Source organism: Panicum virgatum, chromosome 3K (genome assembly GCF_016808335.1).
Source record: "Panicum virgatum strain AP13 chromosome 3K, P.virgatum_v5, whole genome shotgun sequence".
NCBI classification, from domain to species: Eukaryota; Viridiplantae; Streptophyta; class Magnoliopsida; order Poales; family Poaceae; genus Panicum; species Panicum virgatum.
Genome location: NC_053138.1, coordinates 60,940,421 through 60,957,574, shown reverse-complemented (window position 1 = coordinate 60,957,574; position 17,154 = coordinate 60,940,421).

The window sequence follows — 17,154 nt, the reverse complement described above, 5'->3', positions numbered from 1 at the left end:
CCAGTGGAGGAATTAAGCTGCGGCACTGAAAATGCTAGCGCGGCATCATCCATTGTTCTTGTTCATGTAGTATATATGTTTCTTTCGTTCTCGCAGGAGTATAGTCAGTATCTGTTGGTGGCGATGCTATTGGCACTCCCTGCCGGCAGGCACGTACCCGGTGTGAATGCGTCCTCGCCGTCCCTCCGTCCCGATTGTCAGGCCGGCCGGAGCGAGCAGCCGAGCACGGCGAGCGTTGGTTGGATCGGAGTAGACGACGGCATGGCCGGGTGCGGCTCGACCAAATGCCCCCGTGATGATCCGTGCGAGAGGACCACCAGAGATCTTCCCCCGCTGACGCCGGAGAGGACAGGGGATCGTCGCATTGCTGGAGCGATCAGCTCGTGGCCTAAACTGGAAAGCGGGCGGCCGATCTCCCATCCCATGGATGCTGCCGAAGGTAACTAACTAGCTAGTCGTGGATCCACAGTTCCAGAGAGAAAACCCCATGATGTATCCATATCATCCCCCTTAATCAGACATGATGGTAAGGGAGTAGGCATAGGTAGATTCAGATCTTACAGCAAAAGAAAAAAAGATAAATGCAAATACCATTCGGTCTAGCATTCTGTTATGAGTCTCCACCTCCTCATGGATGTCACCTGACAGCTACAAGCAGGTAAACGAACTTCAATACCCAACGGATTATAATTGTCTACAGACCTATCCAGATTGACAAATGCAGAAAATTACGGCTGAGTAACTGATGGGGCGGTAAAAGACGGCGGCAGCATCGTGCTCCCTCCATCCTAAAGTCATTTTTAAAAAAACTTTGATCAATAATATCTTTAAAAGTAAATTATTTATTATCTTAATACAATAGTATTAAAAGAAGTCACCACGTTCTCTGAGAGAATCTAGAAATTCCCACGTTAATCTAAAAAAGAGAAGAATTTGCACCGTTCGATTTTATGAAGATCTAACGATCCAGAATAGCCCAAAGAGTCCTTGCCGAATACAATTACTAAGTAGCTGAATTTGGAATTAAAAATTAAACAAAAACTAGCAATCCTATTCAGTCTCTGAGAGAGTCTAGAAATTCCCACGTTAATCTAAAAAAGTGAAGAATTTGCACTGTTCGATTTTATGAAGATCTAACAATCCAGAATAGTTCAAAGAGTCCTTGCCGAATACAATTACTAAGTAGCTGAATTTGGAATTAAAAATTAAACAAAAACTAGCAATCCTATTCAGTCTCTGAGAGAGTCTAGAAATTCCCACGTTAATCTAAAAAAGAGAAGAATTTGCACCATTCGATTTTATGAAGATCTAACGATCCAGAATAGTCCAAAGAGTCCTTGCCGAATACAATTACTAAGTAGCTGAATTTGGAATTAAAAATTAAACAAAAACTAGCAATCCTATTTAGATTCTACATAAGGAGACAGAAGTGTTCGGGCGTCCAAATTCACTTTACCATACCAAACCAAATCCCGTCTCTTTAGCACATAAAAATAGAAAGGCATGCATATAACCTCAATTTTGGTCACGTAGTGTTGCTACGTAGATGCAACTACGTGATGTTCAATAAAGAAGAACTACGTGCACAGATTTCCTAGAGCTAGACATGTACGAGGCAAAAAAAAACATAAGTCAAAAAATGAATGAATGAATTTGCAAGAGCACTGGAAGATGCTTTTATTTTTTAAGAATTAGCCAAGAGTTAAAAGAAGACAACTTGGTTTTCCAGCCACAGAAAAATTCAGAATCACTGTATGGGAGTAGACTTGATCAAGAGCCATCCGACCTGACGAACACAATCCAACCCACTCCAAAATACCCAACCCGGTCAATGTATTGTACGTAGGCTTGGCTGAGATTTGTAGCAAACCATAAAAACCAGATCACACACGTGCCAAGGTTTTCTGACCCAAATTATGAAAAATTAGAGCCAATCCAAAAACTATATGCACAAAAAGTTGGGTTTTACCTAACCGGACTAAACCCGGCCCAACCCGAGCACATGTCGAGCCACACTGATGCCATAATGCCTAGCCTGTCGATCGATTAGGATTCAGACTAAAGGAAAAGTTATGGCTATTTTTTGTCTGATCCAACCCAACCAATAATTAGGTCTATATAGAAGTGGGATGCTAAAACCAGAAGAGAAAGTATGAACTACTTTAAGCTAAGGAGGTGGTCAATAATTATGTGTTCGCGCCATTGATCATTGGATATGGACACATGGTGGGCGTGGTGATAGGGAGGAGGAGCAATAATGTTATAATGATGGTAGCAGCTCGTGGGTATAAGAGCATCTCTAGCAAATTGCTCATATCTCTCTCTAATACTAAAAATATTTTTTTGGTTGGTTGGAGATGTTTCAATAGATTACCAATCCAATTTTTATTATCAAATTTTCTTTATGATAACCAAAACACACCTCGGGTTTACATAATAAATAAACATCATTATTTATCTCTCTACTGTATCCTCCCCCAGTCATTAAATTTTGGTAGTTTGCAACCATCACAAAAAGCGTAAAAATAGTTATTGATTACAAAGAGAGGAAGTTTTTTGGTTACAAGATATGAATAATGTGCAGGAGATGCTCTAAGTGCTAATTGTTGGGCACAAGCAGAAAATAAAGGTGCTAGAGACTGAGCCAAACTTGAGTGGTGGTAAGAGAAAACACATCAGGTAGCATAAAGATACTGATTAGAGTATGTCCTAATCAAGAATTTTAATTTTCTAACTTATCCTAATTATGTGACATTTTCATTGTAAAATAAAAAATATTAGATAAATAGGTACAAGTCTAGGAACTCCAAAATAATAAGGTAAAACAAGTGGACAAAAATAATAAAGTAATTGCAACAAATGCTCTTCTAATAATCATAAAAATATTGATGTTAGAAGAGGAGAGGGCACTGAGGTGAATAGTATGCTATATATAATCATCAAAATGTTGGAGCCCCATAAAATTAGCGTCTAAATGAAATGTTGTTCATAAAAGTGGCAGGGTGCTCTAAATTTTCATCTTAATGGTGGGTAGTTGAACAAATAATAATAATAGAATGCAGTGTTGCATTATCTAATGATCTATATAACCGAAATAATCTATGTCAAGTACGATTAGTAATAGCAAAAGTCGGAATTGTAAATAAAAAATTAATAGATGACAAAACTCCAATCTAATATGATTTATATATATTTCGACTTCCACTGAGATTGGGAAGCAAATTATTACTTCTGTAATCATAGCTAAACTGATATTCAGTGTTAGCACATAAACGGTAAACGCTAAACAGTCAGACATCTACCATTTAGCTATTTATTTGGATTAAATGACCATTTAAACATGTTAACTAGCTATTAAACAGAATAAATGGCTGATATAACGAATAAGGTTAGCTACTGATTAGAATTTACACGACGTGTAAATGGGCTAAATGGTCGTGTAGATGAATAGTGTTAAATTAAATTAATAGGTAAAATAGTAATATTCTTTATGAATTTAGAAAAATAGTAAAAAAAGTAGTCACAGTCAAATACTATAACTATATAATTGAGAAATAAAATTAAGAGAAATTTTCATTGATATTAGAAGCAAATTGTTTAAATTAAGAGCCCATGTAGAATATAATTATTTTCACTAATAGGATACCACGTCAATTGGAAAAATATATATTTTTAGTATTCATGTCAATCTATTTAGTAGATAGATTTTATAATAAAACTATTGAGCTACATGTTGATCTAGAAAAAAACTAGCTATTACCACATTAAATGGTGAATAAATAGAAAAATGAACATCACCGATAATAGTAGGTTTGTGTTATAACTATTTAATCTTTTAGAAGAATAGATGACGTATAGAAGATTAAAAAAATAGATTGGATCCATATGTGGATATTGCAACTCGGACCCCTCGGGTGGCAATTAAAATCTGTGTTGAATAGAATTGAAGCAGCCCTAACTTGTATGGAAACATGAGGAGAAACAAAATAAAGTTCAAGAAAAAAGTTATATTAAATTCAATAACCCAAAAATATGTTTCTACATAAGTACAAACCCTTTATCTTGAAAAATGAATTCATGTTCCAAACCATATAATATGATGATAAGAAGAGAGAATGTCTTGATCTGGGTCACTTAACAAAACAATGACATTAAAACAATAATGACAATGAAATAACTAAAAAAACCTTAAATAAATTTGCTTTTAAGTGAAAAACCTAAATTTTAGTGTGAAAAGAAAAACTAGCTATCCGCGCTATTTGCGCGGGCGACCTTGCTAGTTTGAAATATAAAAAAGTTACTCTCTCCATCGTAAAAAAAACAAGTCATCATAGAATTCTAGGACAAATACTAAGAAGGCAAAATGACCAAGTTTGCCACTATTTGTTATCCATATTTGGTACCAATTGATTCTTGCATGCACATGCATTTTACAAATATGAAAAACTCCATCAACTTTTTTTAACTGCGTCAGGAATCGGAAAATACTCGCTCATATTCGATGGCCGTAAATTATTGAATAGCAGCCCACATTCGGTATCTGATCCTACCTACCGGGCCGGACCCATATTGACGGCCCAGGGAATTCGGCCACACGGCTGCTTTTTTTTTTGGGCCTGTTCCCGCATCTCTGTCGAAACAACACACATGGGGGGGGGGGGGTGGGGAGGAGCACGAGACGAGGGCCAGAAGCCCAGAAGAGAACGAACGCCGATGACCGTGACCGTGACGGGAGTTGGTACCCGGTCGCGTCGCTCCTCGAAGCGTACGTACGTGTAGTGCAGCGCGCACGTGGCGACACACTCAAAGCAGAAAAGCACGTCTCGGCCGCCGCACGTGCGCGCGAGAGAGAACGTTAAGCAGGGGGGCCGCGTGTAGTAGCTAGTACCATCAGCACCGTTAAGCAGTGTTGATTGATTGATCCATCCAATCATGCTCATGCGCAGGCATGGACGGCGAGGATCGCGGATCGAATCCTTGCGAGTTAATGGCCGGCCGCCGCCGGCCGGCCGGTCGCCTGGTCCCGAAGCCAATCATCATCATGTATACGATGGAGACGGATCGACCGAGGAGCCGGCGGCGGCGGATCGGAGACGGGCGGGGATGGACGCGACCGGCCGGACGGTGGTAAGGTAAGCCTCAGCTCGCCGCCGCTCTTGCTCGAGGTCGATCGTACTTTTTATGGATATAAAAAAATGAATGGAATGCCGGCGCCACGTTACTGTCCAGCTGGGCTGCTGGGGGTGTTGCAGGCTACCTGGTCGGCGGCGACCGTGAACGGGGGCCGCCGGTCGTCGTACATCAACAACAACAAGCTCTCCAGTTCCACGCAGAGACCGGCCGTTTGGTATAAGGATTTGGTTCACTTTGGGTGTGTTTAGATGAAACGCAAAAAAAAATTGCGATGGAATCTTACTAATTTGAAGTACTAAATAAAGTCTATTTATAAAACTTTTTGCACAAATGGGTTGTAAATCGCGAGACGAATCTAATGATGCTAATTAATCCATGATTAATTAATAATTAGTGGATGGTTACTGCAGCATCACTGTTGCAAATCATGGATTAAGTAGGCTCATTAGATTCGTCTCGCGATTTACAGCCTATCTATGCAAAAAGTTTTGTAAATATACTTCATTTAGTACTTCATGCATGTGTCGAAATATTCGATGTAACGTTTTTTTTGCATGTACAGAGTTTATGAAGCGGGAACTAATAATCAGGGCCTTTGTTTTTTTTTCCCGAAGTAAAGGATTTGTCAGTGCCCCCCAGCACGCGCGCGCGGCATCTCGCTATGGGCGTCTTTCAATTTAATTTAATCCACGTGCCCCGGCGATTGGCCCTGCTTTCCGCGACATCCCTGCTGTCTGGGACAGACGACAGTTGACGAGAAAAGCCACATCAGTCATCACTCGAGCACGTTGTCACCTGCGCTGCGCACGTCTCCGGCGGGGTGGCTGCCCGGCCAGCAGAGCGCGCGGCGGAAGACGGCGGCGATGAGAAGCTATCATTGCGGTTGCAGGGCACGCCGGCGACTGATCGATTCTGCCGTCAGCTCTCCCGCCCGCTCTGTCACGGTGGCCGCCACCGGCCGGCGCGCTCTGACGTCAGGGCACTGGCAGCGCAACTCGAGCACCGTACCATATGTACCTCACCCTATAGTACACGTCTACAGTAGCCGCGATCTGCACCTTCCGCTGCCCACCCTGAGTTCCTGATCCGTGGGGGCCGGGCCCTCCAGTAGGTCTGCCCCTGCACGCTGCATAAGTAGCTGAGAGCAAGTATACTGGTGCCAGATCAGCGGGCGAAATGCCCGGGCACGTCAGACTCTGCTGATGTGGGAGAGAGAAACGAGGAGAGAGAGGGAAGCCGGTGACTCACACTGTTCGAAATATGTCCTAGAGGCAATCATATTTTGTTATATTCATGGTTAATAAAGTGTACCTTGAATATTCACGGATGACAACTTGCATTGATTAATGCTTATGTGAAGTATTTGTGAAACTCTATACTTGTATAAATATTCTAAAATGTTCTTAGTCGGAGTTCATGTGAGGACACACATAAATATAAGACTAGCACATGTATTAGTTGATTGACTATGTTTCACAAGTCATGGACATGGAGATGTCAAACTAATAATGTGGACTCATGTGAGACATGAGACTGAACTGACTCAACGAGAGATGATGACTTCTCATTACACAATATGTACGTTGTGTTCTAAGACCTGAGATCGTCGTATGTACTCAAGATGTGAACCGACTTACTTAGGAGCCATCAAACGCTGCACCGTAACAGGGTAGTCATAAAGGTGGCTTTCGGGTCTGTCAAGAAGCATGCTATGAGACATAGTCGGTCAAGATGAGATTTGCCCCTCTCTACAAGAGAGAGATATCTCTGGGCCCCTCGAGTGATTCGGATCAGGAAATGCGGCCCTTTTCTGGCCGCCCCTCCTGTTCGCCAAGCCCTAGGTCGCCCTCGCGGACCTAGCAGTCCGGATTGCGGCGGTTCTTCCCATACGTGTGGACTTCGTGGAGGTGATGCGCTTGCTGCACAAGGACAAGCCGTTCGTAAGGTGGTTCACGCAACTGCACTACCGGCTTCCATCTGCACTACACCGACGCGCTACAGAAGTTCCGCAACCGCGCGTCTAGTGGTAATCCCGTGATCTATAACTGCAGTAATCCTGGTTTATGCGGTAGAAAATTTTTGTTTTTGCTACCCCATATTCCTACACCTCCCCCTATCACCATGCATCCTTTTGCATTGCATTTTCCATTCCTCCCCCTTGCTAATGGCATCATTTATTCCAAACTATTTGCTTGCTTTTAGGATACATTTCTCCCCTTTTGTCATCAAACACCTAAAAGCTTCATAATCACTAACAGCAAGGAGCATTAGTAGCAAAAGGAATTTACTAGTGATAGAGTGTTATACCCACTAAATTTGGCATATCTCCCTTTGTTTGAACAAGCTCCCCCTTTATCAAAGCTTGTGGCACTTCTCATCTTAACACCAATTGTGATGCCAATTGTGACTTGTAGGGGTAGTGCTCAAAAGAAATTTGAACTCATGGAGATAGGTCTAGGTGACTACAACAAATAGTACTTGTAAAGCATATTAGTCACACAAACACAAGCTATAGAGTTAGCTCTCCCAAAATGTGTGCATTAGTGTTTGAATCACTCACAAATGTATGCACTTGTAGTACACATAGTAGGGATTTAATTTTATAACTTGCTAATCATGGCATCATAAGCAAGCAATTGATATCAAAAGCATTTTTATCACGAATATGAGAGATATCAAATTGCAAGATATGCTATGAAAGACATATGCCATGTGAGAGAATCAATTAAGCTTATGTAGGTTACAATAAGATATGATAAAGCATAGACGACCTACCATATGAAATTTCTAGGAAAGCATATCAAATGAAAGATACCAATAGTAAAGATAAGATCATGAATTCCTAGAGAGTCATTGAGCTACAATGATGCATGAAGGATATCAAATGAAATGGAGATCATCCTTTTACCTTGCTCATTCCCTCATATGTAGGGGAGGGGAATTTGGGTCACTAATCTTTAATCCACAACTTGGCTTTAATTCAACTTTGCATGATGCATCCCTACTCATGCATCCCAAACCTTGCCAAGCCTCCAAATTCCCCGTAACCGCTATCATCTTCTAAGTCTTTGGAACCCAAACCCCTTTGGGAGCCATCCATGGTATTGATTATTTCCTTAGGCACCCAAATAGGCCGGTTCCATCCTTGATGTCTCCACCCCATGGCATGAGCAACCACCTTGTCATTTTCCTTCTTCTTGAGAATGTAGCGGTCGCTCTTTTGCTTGAATTTGTGGGTGGGCTTGGTGTACACCAATGAGGCCTTCAAGTATGGAGATGTGTTTTTCTTGATATCCTTAGCCTTCTTGTGTCCCTTCTTGCTCTTGTTTAAGTTCTTGGGCTTGCCATTTTCTTTGCCCTTTGCTTCGCCCTCTTTTTCCTTGCATTGGTAGGACTTGTGGCCTTCTTTGCAACACTTGAAGCAAGTCACGGTTTCTCCCTTCTCAAGCTTCTTCACGCCCGTGAGGGGGTTATCTTGAGAAGGTTGGGCTTGCTCTTTAGTGTACTTTCCTTTGAGCCGCCTCAAGTCCGCCATTAGCCTTTCTACCTCTTTTTTGAGCTCATCATTTTCCTTAGCAATGAGATCATCACATGTTTCTACAATCACATCCTCATTGCAAGGGGTTAGATCACAAGAGGTAGACGCATCTACCTTGACAATAGAAATTGCACAAAGAATATTGCAAGGGAAAGATTCATCCGATGATGATTCACTTTTAGATTCAAGACTCTCATATTTCATTTTAAGCTCTTCATGCTCATTGTCTAACAAATTGAATTAGTTTAGCAAGTTTTCATATCTTGAGACAAATGAGGCATGAAGCTTTTCTTTAGCTTTGAGAGCTTTGATTTCTTTATTTTGTTTAGTGAGATGTTCTTGTTGATTATGGAGAAGTGTCATCATCTCACTAATTTCATCAGTTTCAACATCGGATTCATCATTGGAGGAGTCATCACTTACATCGTTATTACCTTGTACCATGAGACACATGGGAGGTGGTGATGATCTCCGAGGGCGATGGGTGGTGGAGCTCTTGGAATTTTTCTTGTGACTTGAGCTTTCACCACTTTTCTTGGGCTTGTAGATGGTGGAGAGAGCTTGAGATCTTGATTTGTTCTTTTTCTTCGCCATCTTCTCCATCCCAACCGCACTCCCTCTAATGAGAGTTTTGTACCCAAGCTCATAGAGCTCATGTACATGCTCGGCAATCTTGTGGTGGTGGTATAGCACGGCCCTTGGATATTCTTCATCACTTGAACTTGATTCATCATCACTACCTTCCTCATCCTCTTCTTCTTGTTTACTTGAGCTTGATGAGTCTTGTCGCCTTGGTTGGTGCTTGCATGAGTGCTTGGCGGCGAGACTCTCGTGGCTTGAAGAAGAGGTGGATTCTTGCTCCTTCTTCTTTGTCATCCCCATACTATACTTATGGGCGATAATTTGATTGATGACTTGGTTGCGTGTAATCTTGACCAAGTCTTCTTTTTGCAAGAGAGCGTTGATGATGTCATAATCGGGCTTGTGAAGGCTTCGGAGGATCTTGCGGTTAATTTCTTCATCTTTAACTTGATTGAGACCTAAGGCATTGATTTCATTGACAAGAGTATTTAATCGTGAATACATGTCATGAGCATTTTCATTGGGAATTTGCTTAAAGCTACTTAGCTCCTCGCCGAGAACATGATATTTTTGATTGGCAACATCCTTTGTGCCCTCATGATTCTCGAAAATTTGCTTCCATAGCTTATGAGCATTTTCATTAGCAAATACACGATTAAACACACTATCACATAGAGAAGACAATAGAATTGATTTTGCAATGGCATCATATTGTTTCTCGGCCTTAGTCTCATTTTTCTTGCCTAATTCGGTGACACGCCAAACATCAAGCCCACGGGTTTGGAGATGTGCTTGAATAAGCACTTTCCATCGAGGAAAACCCGTGCCATCGAAGAATGGAGCCATATCGGTACTCATCCTTTCCCCGGACATGATACTTACTCGACGGTGAAGTCGACGGGTCTCCTACGAGCTTTCTCACAAATTTACCAATGAAATTGGCTAATCCTCGTAAGAGGTGTGAGACCATGCTCTGATACCAATTGTAAGGATCACCGAGGTGTCCGACCCTAGAGGGGGAGGGGGTGAATAGGGTCGCTAATTCGCTTTCTAACCTAGGGCTCAATCTACTTGCATAAGATAAACCTAACACGTCCTACACATGATAGTTATGACTAAGGTTTATCTATGCTACTCTCTACTTACCCCAAAAGACTTGCAACCTATAGCCAATCCTAATCAAACTAACTAGGAAAGTAAAGGCACGCAAGATAGAGTAAATGCGGAAACGTAATGCGGTAAGTAAAGAGGTAAGTGCAAGAGGGATGCAAACTCCCGAGTAGACACGGTCATGTAACGTGGTTCGGCTCAAATGCCTACGTCCACGGGACACCGAGGCTCTTCCGATCACCGTCTTGCACTAGGCCACCAAGGCACACCGGCAAGCAAAGGCAAGTGCCCACAAGACACCGAGTCTCGTGCACCGCCACCGTCTCTCTCGGTCACCCGGCCGAAATCCACTACGGAGCATCTCCACCAAGGAGGGGGTCTCCTCTTCCCCCGTACAAAGTGTCAGCACGGCTCCACACCAAGTCGGAGGGTCGTCGACGGGAATGCTTTGCTTGCCTCTGCAAGTCTTCTCTTAAGCTAGCTCTCTCAAGAACTAAGCCTATACAAGTGCACAAAGCACTGTCTCAAAGCTTCTCACAAGCTAGATATAGCACTAAGCACTTCTAGGATGGTTGGTGATGGATCTTTTCTTGGGCAGCACTTTCTTCAGCTCTTGAGGCTTCCAACCATTTGTGACAACATGCCATGGGGGTATATATAGGCAGTACAAGCAAATATAGCCGTTGGAGAAAAGCTGCCTGAAAAGTACGTAACGCCGGTTAATCTGACGCTCCCCCAATAGCCATCGTCGGTTCAACCGGTGAACTTTACCCATTGCACTGGTGAGTGTAATTTGCCTCACGCCGGTTTAACCGGTGAGTGCAAATTACCTCTGTCTTACTCCTTTCGACCTGATTTCTTCGGGGTTTTGTATCTTTTCATCCCTTGGACCTATAAGCCTGATAATGATCATCTTAACACATATATTAGTCCAAGTGTTGTGTGTCATCAATCGCCAAAACATTATATTGAAATATGGCATGAGAGGCCATTTTCGCTACAACCGTTCTTCTACCTCGGGTACGCTTGTTGTTCATATTACAGAAATATTTCTCGCTGACTCTTATGTTAAATCTTGGGTATTTGATACCAGATCGGTTGCTCATATATGCAATTCGATGCAGGGAATGACAAAGAGTAGAAGCGTTGAAAGAGGAGAAGTTGACTTCCGCGTCAGCAATAATGCAAGAGTTGCTGCTGTGGCCGTCGGGACGATGCAACTTCACCTACCGTCAGGATTTGTCTTGGAGCTTAGTAATTGTTATTTTGTTCCTAGTTTGAGTCGAAACATTCTGTCTCCTTCATGTTTGATGAAGGATGGTTATTCTTTTGCGAGTGAAAACAATGGTTGTGCTATCTCTAAGAATAATATGTTTGTGGCTTTTGCGTCCATTATGAATGGGCTATTTGTTTTAAATCTTGATGATTCACCTATCTATAATATTAATGCTAAAAGACCTCGGCTTGCTGATTTGAATCCTACCTACATGTGGCATTGTCGTCTCGGTCATATAAGCGAGAAACGCATGAAGAAGCTCCATTCGGATGGACTTCTAACTTCGTTTGATTTTGAGTCATATGAGACATGTGAAGCTTGTTTGCTAGGCAAGATGACCAAGACGCCATTCACAGGTTTTCCAGAGAGAGCATCGGACTTACTGGAACTCATACATACTGATGTATGTGGACCAATGAGCTCGATTGCTAGAGGTGGATTCCAATACTTCATAACTTTCACTGGTGACTTGAGTAGATATGGCTATGTCTACTTGATGAAGCATAAGTCTGAAACTTTTGAAAAGTTCAAAGAATTTCAGAGTGAAGTTGAAAATCAGTGTGGCAAGAAAATTAAAGCTTTACGATCTGATCGTGGAGGTGAATATCTGAGCCACGAGTTTAGCAATCATCTAAAGAGTTGCGGAATTGTAACACAACTTACGCCGCCTGGAACACCTCAGAGAAATGGTGTGTCTGAGTGACGTAATCGAACTCTGTTGGACATGGTTCGATCAATGATGAGCCAGTCGGACCTACCGTTATCGTTTTGGGGTTACGCTCTAGAAACAGCAGCTTTCACATTAAATAGGGTGCCATCAAAATCCGTAGATAAGACACCATATGAGATATGGACTGGCAAGACTCCCAGTTTGTCTTTTCTAAAGATTTGGGGTTGTGAAGCATTTGTCAAACGACTCCAGTCTGACAAGCTTGCACCCAAATCGGATAAGTGCATATTCGTGGGATACCCAAAGGAGACCTTAGGGTATTACTTCTACAATTGATCTGAGGGCAAAGTGTTTGTCGCTCGGAACGGAGTTTTCCTAGAGAAAGAGTTTCTCAAAGGAGAGAAAACTGGAAGAATGGTGCAACTCGAAAAAGTTCGAGATGAGACAATAGGACAAGACTCTACAAGTGACGCTAATGTAGCTGAACAAGTTGAGATGCCTATGGAAACAGAAGCACCTCCACAACCACGAAGGTCAGCAAGGCTCCGCGCAGCGCGGGAATTATTATTGTTAGACAATGATGAGCCTGCAACATATGCAGAGGTGATGGCAGACCCTGACTCTGAGAAATGGCAAGATGTCATGAAATCCGAAATAGAATCCATGAAGGAAAATCAAGTTTGGAACTTGATAGACCCGCCTGATGGTGTGAGAACCATCAAGTGCAAATGGACCTATAAGAAGAAGAAAGATATAGATGGAAATGTTCACATCTATAAAGCTCGACTCGTCGCAAAAGGTTTTCGACAAGTTCAAGGAGTTGACTACGACGAGACTTTCTCGCCCGTGGCGATGCTTAAATCTGTTCTGATTATTCTAGCTATTGCTGCATATTTCAATTATGAAATATGGCAGATGGATGTCAAAACAGCTTTCCTTAATGGAAATCTGAACGAGGACGTGTATATGATGCAGCCCGAGGGTTTTGTCGATCCGACTAATGCTGGAAAGATATGCAAGCTTCAAAAATCCATTTATGGATTAAAGCAAGCATCTCGGAGTTGGAATATTCATTTTGATGAAGTAGTCAAAGGGTTTGTCTTCATTAAAAACAAAGAAGAAGCTTGTGTTTATAAGAAGGAAAGTGGGAGCTATGTTGCATTTCTAATCTTGTATGTAGATGACATACTGCTGATTGGAAATAATATTCCTATGCTTGAGTCCGTAAAGACTTCATTGAAAAATAGTTTTTCGATGATGGATTTAGGAGAAGCAGCATACATACTGGGCATCAAGATCTATAGAGATAGATCTAGGAGGCTTATAGGATTAAGACAGGATACTTATATTGACAAAGTGTTGAAACAGTTCAACATGGAAGAGGCGAAGAAAGGGTTCTTGCCTATGTCACATGGCATACATCTTAGCAAGAGTCGGTGTCCTACGACAACTGATGAGTGGGATCGCATGAGCAAAGTTCCATATGCTTCGGCAATTGGATCTATTATGTATGCAATGATAAGTACCCATACAGATGTTTCTTATGCTCTAAGCGTTACAAGCAGATACCAGTCTGATCCGGGTGAGAGTCACTGGACAGCTGTGAAGAACATTCTTAAGTACTTAAGAAGAACTAAGAATGTGTTTTTGGTCTATGGAGGTGAGGAAGATCTCGTTGTAACGGGTTACACCGACGCTAGCTTCCAAACTGACAAAGATGATTCAAAGTCCCAATCAGGTTACGTGTTCACAATAAATGGTGGTGCTGTTAGTTGGAAGAGTTCCAAGCAGGAGACGGTGGCCGATTCTACAACAGAAGCCAAGTACATCGCAACTTCGGAAGCTGCGAAGGAAGGTGTTTGGATAAGGAAGTTCCTTATTGAGCTTGGTGTGTTCCCTAATGCCTCTAGCCCGCTGGATCTCTACTGTGACAACAGTGGAGCCATTGCGCAAGCCAAGGAGCCAAGGAATCACCAGAAGAGTAAACACGTTATGCGGCAATTTCATCTCATTCGAGAGTTCATCGATCGGGGTGAGATCAAGATATGCAAAATACACACGGACCTTAACATTTCAGATCCGTTGACAAAACCCCTTCCACAGCCCAAGCATGAGAGGCACACAAGAGCAATGGGTATTAGATACATTCTGGATTGACTCTAGTGCAAGCGGGAGAATGTTGGAAATATGCCCTAGAGGCAATCATATTTCCTTGTATTCATGGTTAATAAAGTGTTCCTTGAATATTCATGGATGACAACTTGCATTGATTAATGCTTATGTGAAGTATTTGTGAAACTCTTTACTTATATGAATATTCTAAAGTGTTCCTAGTCGGAGTTCACGTGAGGACACACATGAATATTAGACTAGCACATGTATTAGTTGATTGACTACGTTTCACAAGTCATGGACATGGTGATGTCAAACTAATAATGTGGGCTCATGTGAGACATGAGATTGAACTGACCCAACACGAGATGATGACTTCTCATTACACAATATGTACGTTGTGTCCTAAGACCTGAGATCACCGTATGTACTCAAGATGTGAACCGACTTACTTAGGAGCCATCAAACGCTGCACCGTAACAAGATAGTCATAAAGGTGGCTTTCGGGTCTGTTAAGAAGCATGCTATGAGACATAGTCGGTCAAGATGAGATTTGCCTCTCTCTACAAGAGAGAGATATCTCTAGGCCCCTCGAGTGATTTGGATGAGAAAATGCATGGCCATGCTGGGGTTAAGAGTTAACCAAGAATTCCGAATCACAGGATCGAGAAAGAGTGATCGGCTTTAAGCTAGACCAAATATCATGAGGCAAAAGGAATAGCATGTATATGATATTGTGGCGGCTCGTCTGATATGATCTTTGTGTGCGTATAGGAGTTGACATGTCTTGCTAGAGGCCACTGTCTACTATTGGTCTGAGTAAGAGTACTCGGGCCATGTCTATTCGCATGTGAGCCCATAGCGTCACACACTTAAGGGAAAGAAGCCTGATAAGGATGAGATCCAAATTAGACTAGACTTAAGTGCACTAATGGCCCTTTTAGGCCCAAATGGGGGCGCCCAAGGTGGGGACCAAGGCAGCCCACCTAAGGGGCTATATAAACAGAGGGGGCGCGCGTTACAGAAGTTCCGCAACCGCGCGTCTAGTGGTAATCCCGTGATCTATAACTGCAGTAATCCTGGTTTATGTGGTAGAAAATTTTTGTTTTTGCTATCCCATATTCTACACACACAACGCCGACTGAGAGCGGGCGCAAGCCATTCTCTTGATTCTCTTTCGCCCACGTTTGCATTGCTTGAATACAGAAGGCATTAAAGAGCTAGGGTCCACAGGTACCGCTCGAGTGACATGGCACTCTATACGCCGGCAGCCGGCTGTGCCATTATCCTTGCTCTGATGCGCCACATCAGAACGGCTGTATGGAACATTGACCCGCTGCTACTGCCGCCGGTGGTGAGGACGGCGGCAAAGTGCATGCTATCGTCCACGTTAGCGGACTGCAAGCAACTGTACTATACCATTCACGCAATGCAAGTGGTTAGAGCAAGTACTCTTTGCTGTTATTAGCACAGCACTAGGACGGCACCACAGGATATTCTCGTGTTGAGCGTTGCCCCCCTTGAGCCTTTGACTCTTTGAGACGCAGCCTGCTAGTGCGTCGTCCTCTGGTCTCGTACCAATGGTCTGGTGCTACTCCTGCTGATGGCCTCCCTCATGGAAAGCGTATGCTGATGTACACTCCATGCATGCATGGTACATTGGTACCACACCCTCATCCAACTGGGGGCAGCTTCCGTCGTCCACGATAGGGCCTCTGATCGCTTGCGTGCTCATCATGTTCTCCTCACCACTCCTGATCCCTCTCCTTGCATTGTGTGGACCCTTGTGTTGTCGCCGTATCCCATGTGCGGACGGCTGCTTCCTCCTCCTCGGCTGCCTACGCCTCCAGTTCCTCCTCGGCTTCGGGCCAATACGCATGTATCTCTCCTCCCTCCACCACCATCTCACCTCCTCCACCTCCTCGTATACCACCTGTTTGATCACCTCCTCCATCTCCACCCCCACTTTCATGGCCTCTACGCCCTCATCCGCCCCACGCCACTCTGCCACGCTCCGCTCCGCTGCGGCCTCCGCGCCCTCGTCCCCAGCGCACCGCTCCGCCTCCCTGCGACGACGGCAGAACCACCAGCAGCATAATCCGAGCACAACGGTTCCTGCTATCCAAGGCGGAGCCAGTGTGGGGGCAAGGGGGGCTTGAGCCCCCTACCCTCGAGAACTCCATTGGAGGCAATGGAGAGGAGGAGGAGGAGGAGGAGGAGGAGGATGAGAGAGAGTGTAAAGGAGGAGGAGGAGGAGGAGGAGGAGGACGAAGAAGAAGAAGAAGAAGAAGAAGAAGAAGAAGAAGAAGAAGAAGAAGAAGAAGAAGACGAAGACGACGAAGAAGAAGAGGGAGGAAGAGGAAGGAGGCCCCTGAGCCAACCCCACTATCGTGGCCTCCGCGCCCTCATCCGCCGCATGCCGCTACACCACGCTCCGCTCCGCCGCGGCCTCCGCGCCCTCGTCCGCTGCGCGCCGCTCTGCCTCCCTGCGACGGCGGCGGTGGCACCACCAGCAACACCACAATGCGAGCACTACAACCCCATAACCACCTTGGTGCTAAGGATGGATCCACCACTGCTGTTATGCCAGTGTACAGCAGGATCCTAGGCCAAAGCGGAGGGCTCGCACTGCTACCTGGTGCAAGGCAGTGGCCAGGAACAAATTTAAGGAGGGCCCGCCAAAACTTCATACTAAATGTGATAAAAATATACAACATCTAATATACGTGTCGT